This window comes from Tachyglossus aculeatus, chromosome 21 (genome assembly GCF_015852505.1).
Source record: "Tachyglossus aculeatus isolate mTacAcu1 chromosome 21, mTacAcu1.pri, whole genome shotgun sequence".
NCBI lineage: Eukaryota > Metazoa > Chordata > Mammalia > Monotremata > Tachyglossidae > Tachyglossus > Tachyglossus aculeatus.
The window spans coordinates 3,753,796-3,772,644 of record NC_052086.1 but is presented as its reverse complement, the minus strand read 5'-3'; the positions used below and the strand labels follow the sequence as shown (position 1 = coordinate 3,772,644).

Sequence of the window (18,849 nt, the reverse complement as noted above, 5' to 3'; positions counted from 1 at the left end):
GGGTTCAAATCCCGGCTCTGCCAGTTGTCAGCTGTGTGACTTTGGGCAAGTCACTTCACTTCTCTGGGCCTCAGTCCCCTCATCTGTAAAATGGGGATGAAGACTGGGAGCCCCCCGTGGGACAACCTGATCACCTTGTAACCTCCCCAGCGCTTAGAACAGTGCTTTGCACGTAGTAAGCGCTTAATAAATGTCATTATTATTATTATTATTATTATTAATTATCAATGTCGCTAAAGGGTCCAATCAGAAAATGAAGATGGAAGGAATCTCTCCTTGTGAAGTCTGAATTTTGGGCTTCTTCAAATGCATTAACGGGATCCGCCTCTCCATCCCCCCATCTTACCTCCCTCCCTTCCCCACAGCACCTGTATATATGTTTGTACATATTTTTTTACTCTATTTATTTATTTATTTAATTTATTTGTACATGTCTATTCTATTTTATTTTGTTAGTATGTTTGGTTTTGTTCTCTGTCTCCCCCTTTTAGACTGCGAGCCCACTGTTGGGTAGGGACTGTCTCTATATGTTGCCAATTTGTACGTCCCAAGCGCTTAGTACAGTGCTCTGCACATAGTAAGCGCTCAATAAATACGATTGATGATGATGATGATGATGATATTGAAAGGAGACTGTGGAGAACGTCCTGGGGGCGGGCTAGCCGGGACCCCGAAATGGCCCGTTTTGGGGGCCGGCTGCAATGGCTCGTAGGAGAAAAATCACCACGGTGGATCCCACGAGGCCCGGAGTGTGTCGGACGTCGGTCTGCGGGTCCAAGATAACGGGAAATGATCCTCCCACTCCAATCACTGCCGCGGCGTCCCTCTACTACGCCGGTTGGCGACGGGGATGGGGGCGGGTTGGGAGGGAAGCAGCCAGAGGAGGCTGGGGGGCCGGGGGGCAGAGAGGACGGGGAAGATAGAGGAAGAGAAAAGCGGAAAAAATAAGCCAAGCGATTACATCTCCCATTCCCTTCGCAACTTTCCCCCAGGGACCACACTTCCCTTCGAGGAGACACGTCCGCCTCACCCGGCCTGGCTTTCCTGTGATGAAGAGGACTGATCTGGGTTATTATCTGGGGCCTCCAGCTGGGGAGACCCCCTCCGATGGGTGGAAGGAGACCCCCTCCTTCCTCTCCCCCTCGTCCCCCTCTCCACCCCGCCATCTTACCTCCTTCCCTTCCCCACAGCACCTGTATATATGTATATATGTTTGTACATATTTATTATTCTATTTATTTTACTTGTACATATCTATTCTATTTATTTTATTTTGTTAGTATGTTTGGTTTTGTTCTCCGTCTCCCCCTCTTAGACTGTGAGCCCACTGTTGGGTAGGGACTGTCTCTAGATGTTGCCAATTTGTACTTCCCAAGCGCTTAGTACAGTGCTCTGCACATAGTAAGCGCTCAATAAATACGATTGATGATGATGATGATGATGGATCGGGAGCGTCTCGGACGGACGGATCGATCCTTGGTGTTTCTCTACGGGGTCGTGGGACCCCGGGGCCTCTTCCCTCCTCCCGGACTGTTGGACGGACAGACGACGACTCTCTCCCTACTTCAAAGCCTTACTGAAGGCCCGTCTCCTCCAAGAGGCCTTCCCTGACTGAGCCCTCCTTTCCCCTTCTCCCGCTCCCTTCGGCGTCACCCTGGCTGGCTCCCTTCGTTCATCTTCATCCCTTCGTTACTAATTAATGATAATAAAAATCACGATTTTCGGCGAAGCAGCGTGGCTTAGTGGGAAGAGCCCAGGCTTTGGAGTCAGAGGTCATGGGTTCGTATCCCAGCTCCGCCACTTGGCAGCTGTGTGACTTTGGGCAAGTCACTTAACTGCTCTGCACCTCAGTTACCTCATCTGTAAAATGGGGATTAAGACTGTGAGCCCCCCCTGTGGGACAACCTGGTCACCTTGTAACCTCCCCAGCGCTTAGAACAGTGCTTTGCACATAGGAAGCGCTTAATAAATACTATCATTATTATTATTGGGAGTCATGGGTTCTAATCCCGGCTCCGCCACTTGACTGCTGTGTGGCTTTGGGAAAGCCGCTTAACTTCCCTGTGCCTCAGGTACCTCGTCTGTAAAATGGGAATTAAAACTGTGAATCCCCCCCGGGACAACCTGATTACCTTGTATCTACCCCGACGCTTAGAACATCCTCATCAATCGTATTTATTGAGCGCTTACTATGTGCAGAGCACTGTACTAAGCGCTTGGGAAGTACAAATTGGCAACATATAGAGACAGTCCCTACCCAACAGTGGGCTCACAGTCTAAAAGGGGGAGACATCATCAATCGTATTTATGGAGCGCTTACTATGTGCAGAGCACTGTACTAAGTGCTTGGGAAGTACAAATTGGCAACATATAGAGACAGTCCCTACCCAACAGTGAGCTCATAGTCTAAAAGGCACAGAACAGTGCTTGGCACATAGTAAGCACTTAATAAGCACCATAATTACTATTATTGTGGTGAGGAGAAGAGGGGGTTCGGCTGCTGGGTCAACTAGAAGGGAGGGATCCGAGGATGGCAGGACGTCTTGGGGGTGGTCCCCGGCCCCCTGCCTTCCTGAGACCCCTGGTTCCTGTATGGGATGCCCCCCCTAGAAAAACTCCCCCCAGATTATTGATTTTAGACTGTGAGCCCACCGTTGGGTAGGGACTGTCTCTATATGCTGCCAACTTGTACTTCCCAAGCGCTTAGTACAGTGCCCTGCACACAGTAAGCACTCCATAAATACGATTGATGATGATTGTGGGCACAGTGGACCCTCGGTCGATAAGAAGCATTTCGCTAATGAATCTTTTCCGCCTAATTGCGAGGCATCGTTCATTAGCCACAGGGACGGAGCTCCCGGGGGACGTCTCACCCCCAAATCCACGATTCCTTGGGCACGACCGACGGGCCGGGAACCCGGGGGCCCGGCCCAGGCACGAGGACAAAAGCTTCCCGCTGCCGCCTCGGATCTCTGGATCCCGGAATCCTCTCACCAAGACCAAGGCGGATCCATCACTCGTATTTATTGAGCACTTACTGTGCGTGGAGCACTACGCGGAGCCCTTGGGAGGGGACAATATGACCTTTTTTTACGGTTTGTTAAGCGCTTACTATGCGGCAAACACCGTTCTAAGCGCTGGGGTAAGGTACAAGTTAATCAGGTCGGACACAATCCCTGTCATCATCATCATCAATCGTATTTATTGAGCGCTTACTATGTGCAGAGCACTGTACTAAGCGCTTGGGAAGTACAAATTGGCAACATGTAGAGATGGTCCCTACCCAACAGTGGGCTCACAGTCTGTATGGAACTCACGGTCTACTAGGTGGGAGAACAGGGATCAATCAATCAATCAATCAATCAGTCATATTTATTGAGCACTTACTGTGTGCAGAGCACTGTACTGAGCGCTTGAGAAGTCCAAGTTGGCAACATATAGAGACAGTCCCTACCCAACAGTGGGCTCACAGTCTGTATGGAACTCACGGTCTACTAGGTGGGAGAACAGGGATCAATCAATCAATCAATCGTATTTATTGAGCGCTTACTGTGTGCAGAGCACTGTACTAAGCGCTTGGGAAGTCCAAGTTGGCAACATATAGAGACAGTCCCTACCCAACAGTGGGCTCACAGTCTAAAAGGGGGAGATAGAGAACAAAACCAAGCATACTAACAAAATAAAATAAATAGAATAGATATGTACAAGTAAAATAAATAAATAGAGTAATAAATAGGTACAAACATAGATACATATACACAGGGGAAGCAGCGTGGCTCAGTGGAAAGAGCACGGGCTTTGGAGTCAGGGGTTAGGGGTTCAAATCCCGGCTCCGCTATTTGTCAGCTGTGTGACTTTGGGCAAGTCACTTCACTTCTCTGGGCCTCAGTCACCTCATCTGTAAAATGGGGATTAAGACTGTGAGCCCCCCCGTGGGACAACCTGATCACTCTGTAACCTCCCCGGCGCTTTATTTTTATAGTCAGTGCTTAATGCCATTATTATTATTAATAAAAACAAAAACAAACACTTGTTAAAGTGTTAAACAACAAAAACAAAAAAACCAACCACACCGACAACACAAAAAAACAAAAAGCCCCCAACAAAAAATCAAAACGAAACTCAAAAACCCCCCACAGAAAGCCAAACTAACCGGCAGGGTGAGAACTAAGGGGCATCCATGTCTGGTTTTGGAGGGGGATGGATTTTACATTTTCCAGGTGAGGGAACTGAGGCCCAGAGAAGTGAAGTGACTCGGCCAAGGTCACCCAGCAGACAAGCGGCAGAGCCGGGATGAGAAGCCAGGTCCTCTCGCTCCCGGGCTTGGGCTCTTTCCACCAGGCCACGCCGTTCCCTGCCCGCGATGAGCTTACCATCTACAGGTCACTCAGTCCCTGACCGTCTAATGGGAGTCAGAAGGAGCTGGGTTCTAATCCCGCCTCCGCCGCTTGTCTGCTGTGTGACCTTGGGTGAGTCATTTCACTTCTCTGGGCCTCAACTCCCTCATCTGCCAAATGGGGATTCGATAGCTGTTCGCCCTCCTCCTCCGTCTGTGAGCTCCCCGTGGGGCCTGATTAGCTTGTATCTGCCCCGGCGCTTAGTACAGTGCTTGTAAATGCATTCATTCATACATTCGTTCGATCGTATTTATTGAAATTATTTATTCATTTTATTCAATTCATTTCATTCATTAAATTATTTATTATGTATTCATTGCTGACTGTGTGCAAAGCACTGTACTAAGCGCTTGGGAGACTGCAGTATAACAACAGGTACATTCCTATCCACCACAAGATCGCAGTCCAGACGGGGAAAGGCAGGGAATACATACGTTAATTCTGAAGTATTGTCCTCTCCCAAGTGCTTAGTACAGTCATTCATTCATTCAATCGTATTTATTGAGCGCTTACTGTGTGCAGAGCACTGTACTGAGCGCTTGGGAGACTACAGTATAACAACAGGTACATTCCTATCCACCACAAGATCGCAGTCCAGACGGGCAAAGGCAGGGAACACATACGCTAATTCTGAAGTATTGTCCTCTCCCAAGTGCTTAGTACAGTCATTCATTCATTCAATCGTATTTATTGAGCGCTTACTGTGTGCAGAGCACTGTACTAAGCGCTTGGGAAGTACAAGTCGGGAACATATAGAGACGGTCCTTACCCAACAGCGGGCTCACAGTCTAGAAGAGGGAGACAGACGACAAAACAAAACACGTGGACGAGTGCTCTGTACATAGCGCTCAATAGATGCCATCAACCGAGTAACAAAAAACCACGATTATTATTATTTTTAAGGCCGCAGGCATCCCTAGGAGAGTCCGGCAACGGGGACGGCTCAGATGCACAAGCATTCATTCGTTCATTCAATCGTATCTATTGAGCGCTTACTGTGTGCAGGGCACTGTACTAAGCGCTTGGGAAGTACAAGTTGGCAACATATAGAGACGGTCCCTACCCAACAGTGGGCTCACAGTCTAGAAGAGGGAGACAGACGACAAAACAAAACACGTGGACGAGTGCTCTGTACATAGCACTCAATAGATGCCATCAACCGAGTAACAAAAAACCACGATTATTATTATTTTTAAGGCCGCAGGCATCCCGAGGAGAGTCCGGCAATGGGGACGGCTCAGATGCACAAGCATTCATTCGTTCATTCAATCGTATTTATTGAGCGCTTACTGTGTGCAGAGCACTGTATCAATCAATCGTATTTATTGAGCGCTTACTGTGTGCAGGGCACTGTACTAAGCGCTTGGGAAGTACAAGTTGGCAACATATAGAGACGGTCCCTACCCAACAGCAGGCTCACAGTCTAGAAGCAGCCTGGCCTAGTGGGTCGAGCCCAGGCCCGTAAGTCAGAAGGGCCTGGGTTCTAATCCCGGCTCCGCCGCTTGTCTGCTGTGTGACCTCGGGCTAGTCACTTCACTTCTCTGAGCCTCATCATCATCATCATCATCATCATCAATCGTATTTATTCATCATCATCATCATCAATCATATTTATTGAGCGCTTACTATGTGGAGAGCACTGTACTAAGCGCTTGGGAAGTACAAATTGGCAACATCTAGAGACAGTCCCTACCCAACAGTGGGCTCACAGTCTAAAAGGGGGAGACAGAGAACAAAACCAAACATACTAACAAAATCAAATAAATAGAATAGATATGGACAAGTAAAATAAATAGAGTAATAAATATGTACAAACATATATACACATATACAGGCGCTGTGGGGAAGGGAAGGAGGTAAGATGGGGGGATGGAGAGGGGGACGAGGGGGAGAGGAAGGAAGGGGCTCAGTCTGGGAAGGCCTCCTGGAGGAGGTGAGCTCTCAGCAGGGCCTTGAAGGGAGGAAGAGAGCTAGCTTGGCGGATGGGCAGAAGGAGGGCATTCCAGGCCCGGGGGATGACGTGGGCTTACTGTGGGCTTACTGTTATTTATTGAGCGCTTACTGTGTGCAGAGCACTGTACAAAGCGCTTGGGAAGTACAAGCTGGCAACATATAGAGACAGTCCCTACCCAACAGTGGGCTCACAGTCTAAAAGGGGGGAAAAATTGGAGTGTGGCATCTTTATTTGGGCCCCGAAATAATAACAATAGTAATAATGATGGTGTTTGTTAAGCACTTACTATGTGTGAAGCACTGTTCTAAGCGCTGGGGGAGCTACAAGGTGATCAGGTTGCCCCACGTGGGGCTCACAGTCTTAATCCTCATTTTACAGATGAGGTAGCTGAGGCACAGAGAAGTGGCTTGCCCACAGTCGCTGACAAGTGGCAGAGTGGGGATTCGAACCCATGACCTCTGACTCCCAAGCCCGGGCTCTTTCCACTGAGCCATGCTGAGCCTCAGTTCCCTCATCCGCAAAATGGGGATGAAGACCGAGAGCCCCATGTGGGACACGGACTGTGTCCCGCCCGATTATCTTGTATCTTCCCCGGAGCTTAGAAGGGTACCCTGCACATCGTAAGCGCTTAACAAATTCCAGCGCTTAAAACAGTGCTTCGCACATAGTAAGCGCTTAACAAATACCATAATTATTATTATTATTAAATACCATTAAACCCCCCCAAAGCCAAAACAAAAAACCCCATCCTGCAGCATCTCCAACCCCCCTGCCCCAAACCTGTTCTCTCTCCCACACCTTTAATTAACAATAGTTGGGTGCTCTAGAGGGAACATTTAAATAGTATTTCCCCCCCCCTTCCATCATCAATCATATTTATTGAGCACTTACTATGTGCAGAGCACTGTACTAAGCGCTTCCACCCTTCTGGAAAATATCATTTTCACCCGCGCCTTTCCCAGTCTGTTTATACCTGCCCCTTACAAACCTCCAAGCCTTTAATGAACCAAATAGCAAATGACTTTTTTATTCAAGAATGAAATTTCATCATATTCATAATTCATATTTTATTTCCGACATCTGCTGCTGATTACATTACATTTAACTAAAATTAGATGATGCTCAGAATGCAATTAAGCCTCTGCCAAATTCTCTTGCCCACCAAAACCAGTCAAAAGCTCAGCAAGAGGCCATTCGGAGCCTAATATGTAATTAGGAGCTATTTTCTAGCTGTTTTTAAAGTCGGGAAATTAGCTGCCTTTATTAATCACACAGACAAATATAAAGCGAAGCCAACGCACGCCGAAATTTCGAAAAGGGATTTTTTTTTTCCCTTTTTTAATTACACACCACACGGGGCTGAGACTCATTTTGAATGTTGATTTGTTGTGCACTGACATTTTGACAACTAGTTCTCAATTTGTCTGTCGAAGTTAGGCAACAACAAAGCCGACGCTAATACTTTAACTTTCAAATCCTTCAGCGTGCCGGGGGGAAAGCAAGAGAGAGGTGCGTCGTCCTCTCCCAAGCGCTTAGTACGATGCTTTGCACACAGGAAGCGCTCAATAAATAGGACTGAATGAACGAATGGACGAATGAAAGAACTGTGATATTCGTCCGGGCTTCCTATGGGCCAGGGGCTGTACTGAGCGGCCGGAAGAGTTACCACAGAAATAAAAGTATTTTTGGTATTTGTCAGAGCTTGCTAGGGGCCAGACACTGTACTGAGCAACCCGGAGAGTACAACAGTAATAAGAAGAATTCTGGGCAGGGAATGTGCCTGTTTATTGTTATATTGTATTTTTCCAAGTGCTTAATATGGTGCTTTTGTACACCGTAAGCGCTCAATAAATATGAACGAATGAATGAAAGAACTGTGATATTTATCGGGGCTTACTATGCGCCGGGCAATGTACTGAGCAGCCGGGAGAGTACAAAAGCAGTGAAAGTAATTGTGGTATTTGTCAGGAACCGTAGGAGCTGTACTGAGCGGACGGGAGAGTTCAACAGTAGGAAGAATTGGGGTATTTGTCAGGGCTTATTGGGGACCAGGCAGTGTACTGAGTGACGGGAGAGTACAACAGCGATAAAAGTAATTGTGGCACTTGTCGGGGTTTATTGAGTGGCTAGGAGAGTACAACAGCAACACACACACATACATATATGTATAATACATAAATATGTGTGTGTGTATATATGTACATATTCATTATTCTATTTATTTTATTAAATTCATTCATTCATTCATTCAATCGCATTTATTGAGCGCTTACTGTGTGCAGAGCACTGTACTAAGCGCTTGGGAAAATGATGTGTATATATCAATACTCCTATTTATTTTGAAGCTATATGTTGCCAACTTGTACTTCCCAAGCGCTTAGTACAGTGCTCTGCACACAGTAAGCGCTCAATAAATATGATTGACGGTGGATGATACGCCTGTCCACTTGTTTTGTTTCGTGGTCTGTCTCCCCCCCTTCTCGACTGTGAGCCCGTTGCTGAGTAGGGATTGTCTCTATCTGTTGCCGAACTGTACTTTCCAAGTGCTTAGTCCAGCACACAGTAATGATGATGGCATTTGTTGGGCGCTTACTGTGTGCACGGCACTGTTCCAAGCGCTGGGGAGGTTACAGGGTGATGAGGTTGTCCCACGGGGGGGCTCACAGTCTTCACCCCCATTTTGCAGATGAGGAAACTGAGGCCCAGAGAAGTGAAGGGACTTGCCCAAGGTCACACAGCAGACAAGCGGCGGAGCCGGGATTAGAACCCACAACCTCTGACTCCCAAGCCCGGGCTCTTTCCACTAAACCACGCTGCTTCTCTAAGCTTTCTTAAGCGCTTACTCTGTGCCAGGCACTGTACTGAGCGCTGGCGCGGTTCCAGTGAGAAAGTTCCCTTCTAATAATAATAATAATGATGGCATTTGTTAAGCGCTTACTATGTGCGAAGCACTGTTCTAAGCGCTGGGGGGGGGATACGGGGTGATCAGGTTGTCCCAGGTGGGGCTCGCAGTCTTCATCCCCATTTTGCAGATGAGGGAACTGAGGCACAGAGAGGTGAAGTGACTTGCCCAAAGTCACACACCTATGTACTAGGGTTTTTTGTTGTTGTTGTCTGTCTCCCCCCTTTTAGACTGTGAGCCCACTGTTGGGTAGGGACTGTCTCTATATGTTGCAAACTTGTACTTCCCAAGCGCTTAGTACAGTGCTCTGCACACAGTAAGCGCTCAATAAATACGATTGATGATTGATGATGATTGAATGAATGAATGAGTGAATAAAAATAAGTGTGGTACTGGTCAGGGATTACTACAGACCAGGAGCTGTACTGAGCGGGCAGGAGAACACAACGGTAATTAAAATGATTGGGGAATTCACAGGGCTAACAGGGCCAGGTGCTGTACTGAGCAGCCGGGAGAACAGCCCAGACCCGGAGAGGCAGAAGGACCTGCGTTCTAATCCCGGCTCCGCCACTTGCCTGCTGTGTGACCTCGGGCAAGTCGCTTCACTTCTCTGTGCTTTCAGTGACCTCATCTGGAAAATGGGGGTTCAGACCGTGAGCCCCATGTGGGGCAGGGACTTTGTCCCACCCTTTTAGCTTGTCTTAGTACAGTGCCTGGCACATAATAAGCGCTTAACAAATGTTTTTATTTCTGTTCATGTCTGTCTTCCCCTCTGGGCCGTAACCTTGTTGCGGGGAGGAAACCAACCAACTTTGTTATAATGGACTGTCTCTAGTGCTTAATACAGTGTTCTGCGCACAGTAAACACTCAATAAATACCATTGACAGATACCATTAAAAAAGGGGGGGGGAGAAAATAAATACCCGCAGCCGGAGGCAGGGAGAAGAAAGGAGATGGGAACAGGGGAGGGAGAAAAGAAAAATCCACCCAGGCCACATAAATGCTTGCTGTGGCACCTTAGCAGCCAGAGAGAGGATGTGTAATATAAACAGCCTAATCCCCTGTCAGTAAGCGTAGATATCAGAGGAGGCAAAGCTCATCGCCAAGGCCTAATTGAATCCAATTGAAAAGAAGCTCTGGGGTGCTGGGGCTGAGGCTGTACTTGAAGAGACAGACAGACAGACAGAGAAAACATTTAGGAAGAGACAGAGGGAAGGAAAAAGACAGAGAGATAGGAAGAAAGGGGCAGGTAGACAGAGAGACAGAGAGAACAGAGCTCTGGGGGGCTGGGCTGAGAGACACTTGGGGAGAGATACTTGGAGAGAGAGGCACAGAGAGAGGCAGAAAGATATAGAGAGAGACAGAGAGACAGAGACAGAGATAAAGGGACAGGCAGGGAGAAAGAAAGAGACTGAGAGAGGAGCTCTGGGGCACTGGAGCTGAAGCCGTACTTGAAGAGAGAGAAAGAGAGAGAGAGAAACAGAGAGGGAGAGAAGGAAAGAGGCAGAGACAGAGAGAGAGCTAGAGAGAAAGCCAGAGACAGAGAGAAGGAAAGAGAGATAGCGAGAAAGCCAGAGACAGAGAAAAGGAAAGAGGCAGAGAGAAGAGACAGAGAGAAAGCCAGAGACAGAGGGAAGGAAGGAGTCAGAAAGAAGGAAAGAGAGATATAGAGAAAGCCAGAGACAGAGAGAAGGAAAGAGGCAGAGTCAGAGAGAAGGAAAAAGAGACAGAGAGAAAGCCAGAGACAGAGAGAAGGAAAGAGAGATGGCAAGAAAGCCAGAGACAGAGAAAAGGAAAGAGGCAGAGAGGAGAGACAGAGAGAAAGCCTGAGAAAAAGAGTAGGAAAGAGTCAGAAAAAAGGAAAGAGAGATAGAAAGCCAGACACAGAGAGAAGGAAAGAGGCAGAGTCAGAGAGAAGGAAAGAGAGACAGAGAGAAAGCCAGAGACAGAGAGAAGGAAAGAGGCAGAGTCAGAGAGAAGGAAAAAGAGACAGAGAGAAAGCCAGAGACAGAGAGAAGGAAAGAGAGATGGCAAGAAAGCCAGAGACAGAGAAAAGGAAAGAGGCAGAGAGGAGAGACAGAGAGAAAGCCTGAGAAAAAGAGTAGGAAAGAGTCAGAAAAAAGGAAAGAGAGATAGAAAGCCAGACACAGAGAGAAGGAAAGAGGCAGAGTCAGAGAGAAGGAAAGAGAGACAGAGAGAAAGCCAGAGACAGAGAGAAGGAAAGAGCAGAGAGAAGGAAAGAGGGACAGAGAGAAAGCCAGAGACAGAGAGACGGAAAGAGAGATAGCAAGAAAGCCAGAGACAGAGAAAAGGAAAGAGGCAGAGAGAAGGAGAGACAGAGAGAAAGCCGAGACAGAGAGAAGGAAAGAGTCAGAAAGAAGGAAAGAGAGATAGAAAGTCAGACACAGAGAGAAGGAAAGAGGCAGAGTTAGAGAGAAGGAAAGAGCGATAGAGAGAAAGCCAGAGACAGAGAGAAGGAAAGAGCAGAGAGAAGGAAAGAGGGACAGAGAGAAAGCCAGAGACAGAGAGATGGAGAGAAAGAGAGACGAGGCAGAGACAGAGAGACGGAAAGAGAGATCGAGAGAAAGCCAGAGCCAGAGAGAGAGGAATGCCTCACCTTGGAGGCAGTTGCTGAGGGGCCCTGCCTCCATTAGAATTTCAAACTGGGCCTGGAGAAGTTTGTCGTCTGTGGGGCTCGCCGGCTCCCGTGACCCTGGCACGGAAGACGGTGGGGGACGAAGTCGTCCCCCACCCCCGCCATCCGCCCCCCAGCCCCCCACCCACCCCCTCCCCACCTCTCCCTTTTATCTAGGCGCTCTGACATTTTCTCTCTATCATTGACCCTTTCTCTGTTCTCTCTGTTATCTGAAATAATGTCACTGCCTCTTTAGAATCTATTCATCAGAGCAGAAAGAAGCCAGTGCTGACATGGATAAAAAAAAAAAAAAAAAAATACCATCTGTGCCTGGCAGGGGGAAGGGGAGCACAAATGAGGCCTCGTCGCATGGCTCGGCGGCCTCCCCTCCCCGCCTTGCCATTTCTGTGGGGAAAATCGAGCGGTAATTAAATTCCAGAGGGGGCCGGAGGCAGGAGCGGGGCTGACGTGTGGGCCGCCAACCGGAGCGGGGTCGCCGGCCCGCCGGGCGACCTTGGCCAACCCCCTTGACCTCTCCGTCCGCCCCCGCCGGTCTCCTCACCTGCAAAATGGGGCTGGGGGACTCGGTCTACCTCCCTCTCCCCTCTAGACCGGCAGCCCGCTGAGGGACGGGAATGGGGCTGTTCTTCTGGCCTCTCCCAACCGCTTAGTCCAGTGCTCTGCACGTGGTAAGCGCTCAATAAATGCAGTTGACCGACTCTGGGCTTTCATTATGGCGTTCGTTAATGGCGCTATGGGCCAGGCACTGTTCTAAAGGCTGGGGTAATTAATTGGGTCCCTGTCCCACGTGAGGCTCACAGTCTTAACCCCCATTTTACAGAGGGGGGAACTGAGGCACAGAGAAGTTAAGTGGCTTGCCCAAGGTCACACAGCTGACAAGCGGCTGAGGCGGGATGCAACAGTGAACCAGGTGGTTCTCACTTCGGGGGTCGGGACACAACCAGGATCTCCCCATGAGCTCTCGCCTCAGAGTGATATTTATTACTCTATCTATTTATTTTACTTGTACATATCTATTCTATTTATTTTATTTTGTTAGTACATTTTGGTTTTGTTCTCCGTCTCCCCCTTTTTAGACTGTGAGCCCGCTGTTGGGTAGGGACTGTCTCTATATGTTGCCAACTTGGACTTCCCAAGCGCTCAGTACAGTGCTCTGCACACAGCAAGCGCTCAATAAATACGATTGATTGATTGATTGGTGGGCAGTGTGGCCCAATGGAGAGAGCGTGGTTCTGGCGGCGGTCAGGAAACCGGAGCTCTAATACCAGCTCTGGCCTTCTGCGTGAACCTAGGCAGCCCACTTGACCTCTCTGAGCCTCAGTTTCCCCACCTGTAAAAGGATTATTCTTAGGGTATTTGTTAATCAATCAATCAATCAATTGTATTTATTGAGCGCTTACTATGTGCAGAGCACTGTACTAAGACTTACTGTGTGTCATGCGCTGGATAGATGCAGGTTAATCTGGCTGGATCCGGTCCCTGTCCCATTGGGGCTCAGCCTGAGGGGGAGGGAGTAGGATATAATCCCCATTTTACAGTTGAGGAAACCGAGGCAGGGATAAGTGAAGTGACCTGGCCAAGGTGTCGCGGCGAGCAACTGGCAGAGCTGGGATTAGAACCCACGTCCTCTGACTTCCAGAAATAAGGATCAGTCGATCATATCTGTTGAGCACTTGCTGCATGCAGGGCACTGTACTAAGCGATTGGGAGAGTACAACGCAACGGAGGCGGTAGACACAAAATCTGCCCAGAATGAGCTCACAGTCTAGAGAGGGAGACAGACGCTAGTGCTCGGCAAATGGTAAGTGCTTAACAAACACTGTTGTTATTATTATTAATAGTAATAAATAAATTACAGGTACATGAGGATGAGAGCTACCCCCCTTGTAGCAATCCACGGCAAACAGAGGTTACTCAAATACCAATTATTCATTCATTCGATCGTACTTACTGGGCGCTTACTATGTGCAAAGCTCTGTACTTGGCCCCTGGGAGAGGACACTATAAAAATCAACAGACATGATCCCTGCCCACAGCAAGCTTATATAGGTATATATCTGTAATCTCTCTCTCTCTCTCTCTCTCTATATATATATTTATATATATCTGTAATATATATATATATATATATATATATATACCTGTATACCTGTAATATGTATATACCCGTAGTATCTGTCCCTGGCTCTAGACTGTGAGCTCATTATGGGCAGGGAATGTGTCTGTTTATTGTTATAGTATATTCTTATACTATATTATATTATTATATTCTTCCAAGGGCTTAGTACAGTGCTTTGCCCACAGTAAGTGCTTAACAAATACGATTGAAAGAACCGAAGGGGAGGCAGACATTAATATACACAAATAAATTACGAGGCTTCTTCCCGGTATGCCGAGGTGGGCCGGGGATCGTGTCCGACCTATCTGGTATCGGGATTCGGCCTCGAAGAAATCTTTAGTAAATGTGATATTTAGGCCTCGACGAAATCCTTAATAAACGTGATTTTTATTAATGCCCTCGCGGGAACTAGGAAACCCTCTCAACGTGATGATTAGAGGCCGGAGAGTCATCAAATAGGCAAAAATGCCTCCCCCGGCCCCCCGCCAATGCCCCATCCAGGTTCTCCCGCCCCGGGCGGCGAAGCCCAGGGTCCCGTGAGCCGCTCGGCTCCGAGCCATTAGGAGGCAAACTGGCATCGCCTGTCTTTTCACGCCGCTCGGCCCGTGAAAGATGAAGCTGGGGAAAAATTAGCCAAATTACCGGGCTCGTCCTTCAGCCGAAATCGCCGCCCTGGTCCCCGTGTAGAGCCCGGGGAAATGCTGGCTGCCGGGAAAGTCGGAGGTGAGGGGAGGGCCCGCCCCGTCCCCCCGGCTAAGAGACACCCTGTTTGGGGGGGTATCTGGGAATGATGTTGGGAAGGAGGAGGCGAGGGGGAAAACAGGCGACGCCAGAGGAAAAACACGCCATACGGATACTGACACGTCGTCAGCTCCCTCCTATCCTACCTCCTCTGTAAAATGGGGATGAAGACTGGGAGCCCCACGTGGGACAGGGACTGTGGTCCAACCTGACTGACTTATATCTACCCCAGCGCTTAAAACAGCATCTTTCGCCTTCTCCTCGGTCCTCCCTCTCTCCCTTCATGGTGTTCCCATCATGAACACCATGGATGGTGTTCCCGGCTCCATCCACGGGACGAGGAGGAAACGGAGCCCAGTGAGAAGCCAGAAGGGAAGCCGTCCCGGAATCGTCCCGCGACAATCTGCCGCGTGGCTTAGTGGAAAGAGCCCAGGCTTGGAAGTGAGAGGACGCGGGTTCTAATCCTGACTCCTCCGCTTACCAGCTGTGTGACTTTGGGCAAGTCACTTCACTTCTCTGGGCCTCAGTTACCTCATCTGCAAAACGGGGATTAAGACTGTGAGCCCCCCGTGGGACAACCTGAGTACCTTGTCTCTACCCCAGTGCTTAGAACAGTGCTTGGCACATCTTACCTCCTTCCCTTCCCCACAGCACCTGTATATATGTATATATGTCTGTACATATTTATTACTCTATTTATTTTACTTGTACATATCTATTCTATTTATTTTATTTTGTTAGTATGTTTGGTTTTGTTCTCTGTCTCCCCCTTTTAGACTGTGAGCCCACTGTTGGGTAGGGACTGTCTCTAGATGTTGCCAACTTGTACTTCCCAAGCACTTAGTACAGTGCTCTGCACACAGTAAGCGCTCAATAAATGCGATTGATTGATTGATTGATTGACAGTAAGCGCTTAACAAATACCACAATTATTATTATTACTATTAATTTGTCCAAAAAGGAATCATGGCTCCAGGAGCCCAAGATGATCAACTGCCCAAGGAGGGAAGCTGTGTGGCCTAGTGGGTAAAGAGTCTGGGCCTCGGAGTCAGGAGGACTTGGGTTCTAATCCCGACTCCGCCACTTGTCTGCTGGGTGACCTTGGGCAAGTCGCTTCACTTCTCTGGGCCTCAGTTCCCTCATCTGTAAAATGGGGGTTAAGACTGTGAGCCCCCCGTGGGAAAATGTGATCACCCTGTAACCCCCTCAGCGCTTAGAACAGTGCTTTGCACATAGTAAGCGCTTAATAAATGCCATTATAAAAAAAAACCAAACAGCAACTCATGACCTCTGACTCCCAAGCCCAGGCTCTTTCCACTGAGCCACACTGCTTCTCTATCTATCCCACTTCGAACGGTGCTTGGCACAGAGTATGCACTTAACAAAAACCATTATTATTATTATTACTATAAATAATAAGCAGCATGGCTCAGTGGAAAGAGCACAGGCTTGGGAGTCAGAGGTCGTGGGTTCTAATCCCGGCTCCACCACTTGTCAGCTGTGTGACTTTGGGCAAGTCACAACTTCTCTGGGCCTCAGTTACCTCATCTGTAAAATGGGGATTAAGACTGTGAGCCCCCCGTGGGACAACCCGATCACCTTGTAACCCCCTCAGTGCTTAGAGCAGTGCTTTGCACATAGTAAGCGCTTAATAAATGCCATTATAAAAAAAACCAAACAGCAACTCATGACCTCTGACTCCCAAGCCCAGGCTCTTTCCACTGAGCCACACTGCTTCTCTATCTATCCCAGCTTTTAGAACAGTGCTTGGCACAGAGTAAGCACTAAACAAATACCATTATTATTATTACTATAAATAATAAGCAGCGTGGCTCAGTGGAAAGAGCACAGGCTTGGGAGTCAGAGGTCGTGGGTTCTAATCCCGGCTCCACCACTTGTCAGCTGTGTGACTTTGGGCAAGTCACAACTTCTCTGGGCCTCAGTTCCCTCATCTGTAAAATGGGGATGAAGACTGTGAGCCCCCGTGGGACAATCTGATCACCTTGTAACCCCCTCAGCGCTTAGAACAGTGCTTTGCACATAGTAAGCGCTTAATAAATGCCATTATAAAAAAAAACAAACAGCAACTCATGACCTCTGACTCCCAAGCCCAGGCTCTTTCCACTGAGCCACACTGCTTCTCTATCTATCCCACTTCGAACGGTGCTTGGCACAGAGTATGCACTTAACAAATACCATTATTATTATTATTACTATAAATAATAAGCAGCATGGCTCAGTGGAAAGAGCACAGGCTTGGGAGTCAGAGGTCGTGGGTTCTAATCCCGGCTCCACCACTTGTCAGCTGTGTGGCTTTGGGCAAGTCACAACTTCTCTGGGCCTCAGTTACCTCATCTGTAAAATGGGGATTAAGACTGTGAGCCCCCCGTGGGACAACCCGATCACCTTGTAACCCCCTCAGTGCTTAGAGCAGTGCTTTGCACATAGTAAGCGCTTAATAAATGCCATTACAAAAAAAAACAAACAACAACCCACCACGACTTCTGACTCCCAAGCCCAGGCTCTTTCCACTGAGCCACACTGCTTCTCTATCTATCCCAGCTCTTAGAACAGTGCTTGGCACATAGTAAGCACTTAACAAATACCATTATTATTATTATTATTAAGACAGCTCCCGCCAAATCATCAATCGTATTTATTGAGCGCTTACTATGTGCAGAGCACTGTACTAAGCGCCAAATGGATGTCCATCAGCAGGTGGCCCTGAGGAAACCTCTTAATGGTGCCCTTCCCAGCCTGAGCCCCCTCTTTCCTCTCCCCCTCCTTCCCCTCTCCATCCCCCATGCCTTGCCTCCTTCCCTTCCCCACAGCACCTGTATATACGTATATATGTTTGTACGTATTTATTACTCTATTTATTTATTTTACTTGTACATACCTATTCTATTGATTTTATTTTGTTGATTTGTTTGGTTTTGTTCTCTGTCTCCCCCTTCTAGACTGTGAGCCCACTGTTGGGTAGGGACCGTCTCCATCTGTTGCCAACTTGGACTTCCCAAGCGCTTAGTACAGTGCTCTGCACACAGTAAGCGCTCAATAAATACGACTGATTGATTGACTGCCCACTGGGTGAAGGGGTCGGGGGTCAGGCAGGGCTGGCTGCTGCTGTCAGGCTGAACCCCGACACCTACAAAAGAAAGTCGGGGTGCTCTGAGTGCGTCGTCCCCCCCACCCCCCAACAACGCTACTGAGTGGGCTCACAGTCTAGAAGGGGGAGATGGAGAACAAAACAAAACGTATTAACAAAACAAAATAAATAGAATAAGTATGTACAGATAAAATAAATAAATGGAGTATCCTTTATCTCTCTCAGTGCACTCAGTAAGCATATATATTTGTACAGATTTATTACTCTATTTTACTTGTACATATTTACTATTCTATTTATTTTGTTAATGATGTGCACATAGCTTTAATGCTATTTGTTCCTGACAATTTTGACACCTGTCTACATGTTTTGTTTCGTTGTCTGTTTCCCCCCTTCTAGACTGTGAGCCCGTTGTTGGGTTGGGACCGTCTTTATATGTTGCCGACTTGTACTTCCCAAGCGCTTAGTCCAGTGCTCTGCACACAGTAAGCGCTCAATAAATACGATTGGATGAATGAATGAATTGGTCGAAAAGGTGCCAACTGCCCCCTAGTGGCCAGAGACGAACAACGCTCCCAAATCGGACTTGTCCTTCCCGAGCGCTTAGTACAGTGCTCTGCACACAGTAAGCGCTCAATAAATACGATTGATTGATTGATTGCTGTTTCTCCCAATCTTTGGGATTTCTTGAGCGCTTACCTGGCGCGGAGCACCGCACTAAGTGCTTGGCACAGGACAAGCAGCGTGGCCTAATGGATAGAGTCAATCTTAGTACAGTGCTCTGCACACAGTAAGCGCTCAATAAATACGATTGATGATGATGATGATTGAGCGCTTACTGTGTGCAGAGCACTGTACTAAGCGCTTGGGAAGTCCAAGTTGGCAACATATAGAGACAGTCCCTACCCAACAGTGGGCTCACAGTCTAGCAGGGGGAGACAGAGAATAAAACCAAACATATTAACCAAAT

The 18,849-nt window shown here is 48.0% G+C and overlaps 1 protein-coding gene across 1 annotated transcript in view; it reads right to left on the bottom strand.

The window, feature by feature from the left end:
- Window positions 1-609: 609 nt before the first annotated feature.
- The window catches only part of MVK (mevalonate kinase), a 43,383-nt gene continuing 25,143 nt past the window's right edge, over window positions 610-18,849 (bottom strand). The window contains exon 11 of the transcript XR_005455396.1: window positions 610-886. The gene's annotated coding sequence lies outside the window, so the exon portion shown is untranslated. The remainder of the gene's footprint in view (window positions 887-18,849) is intronic.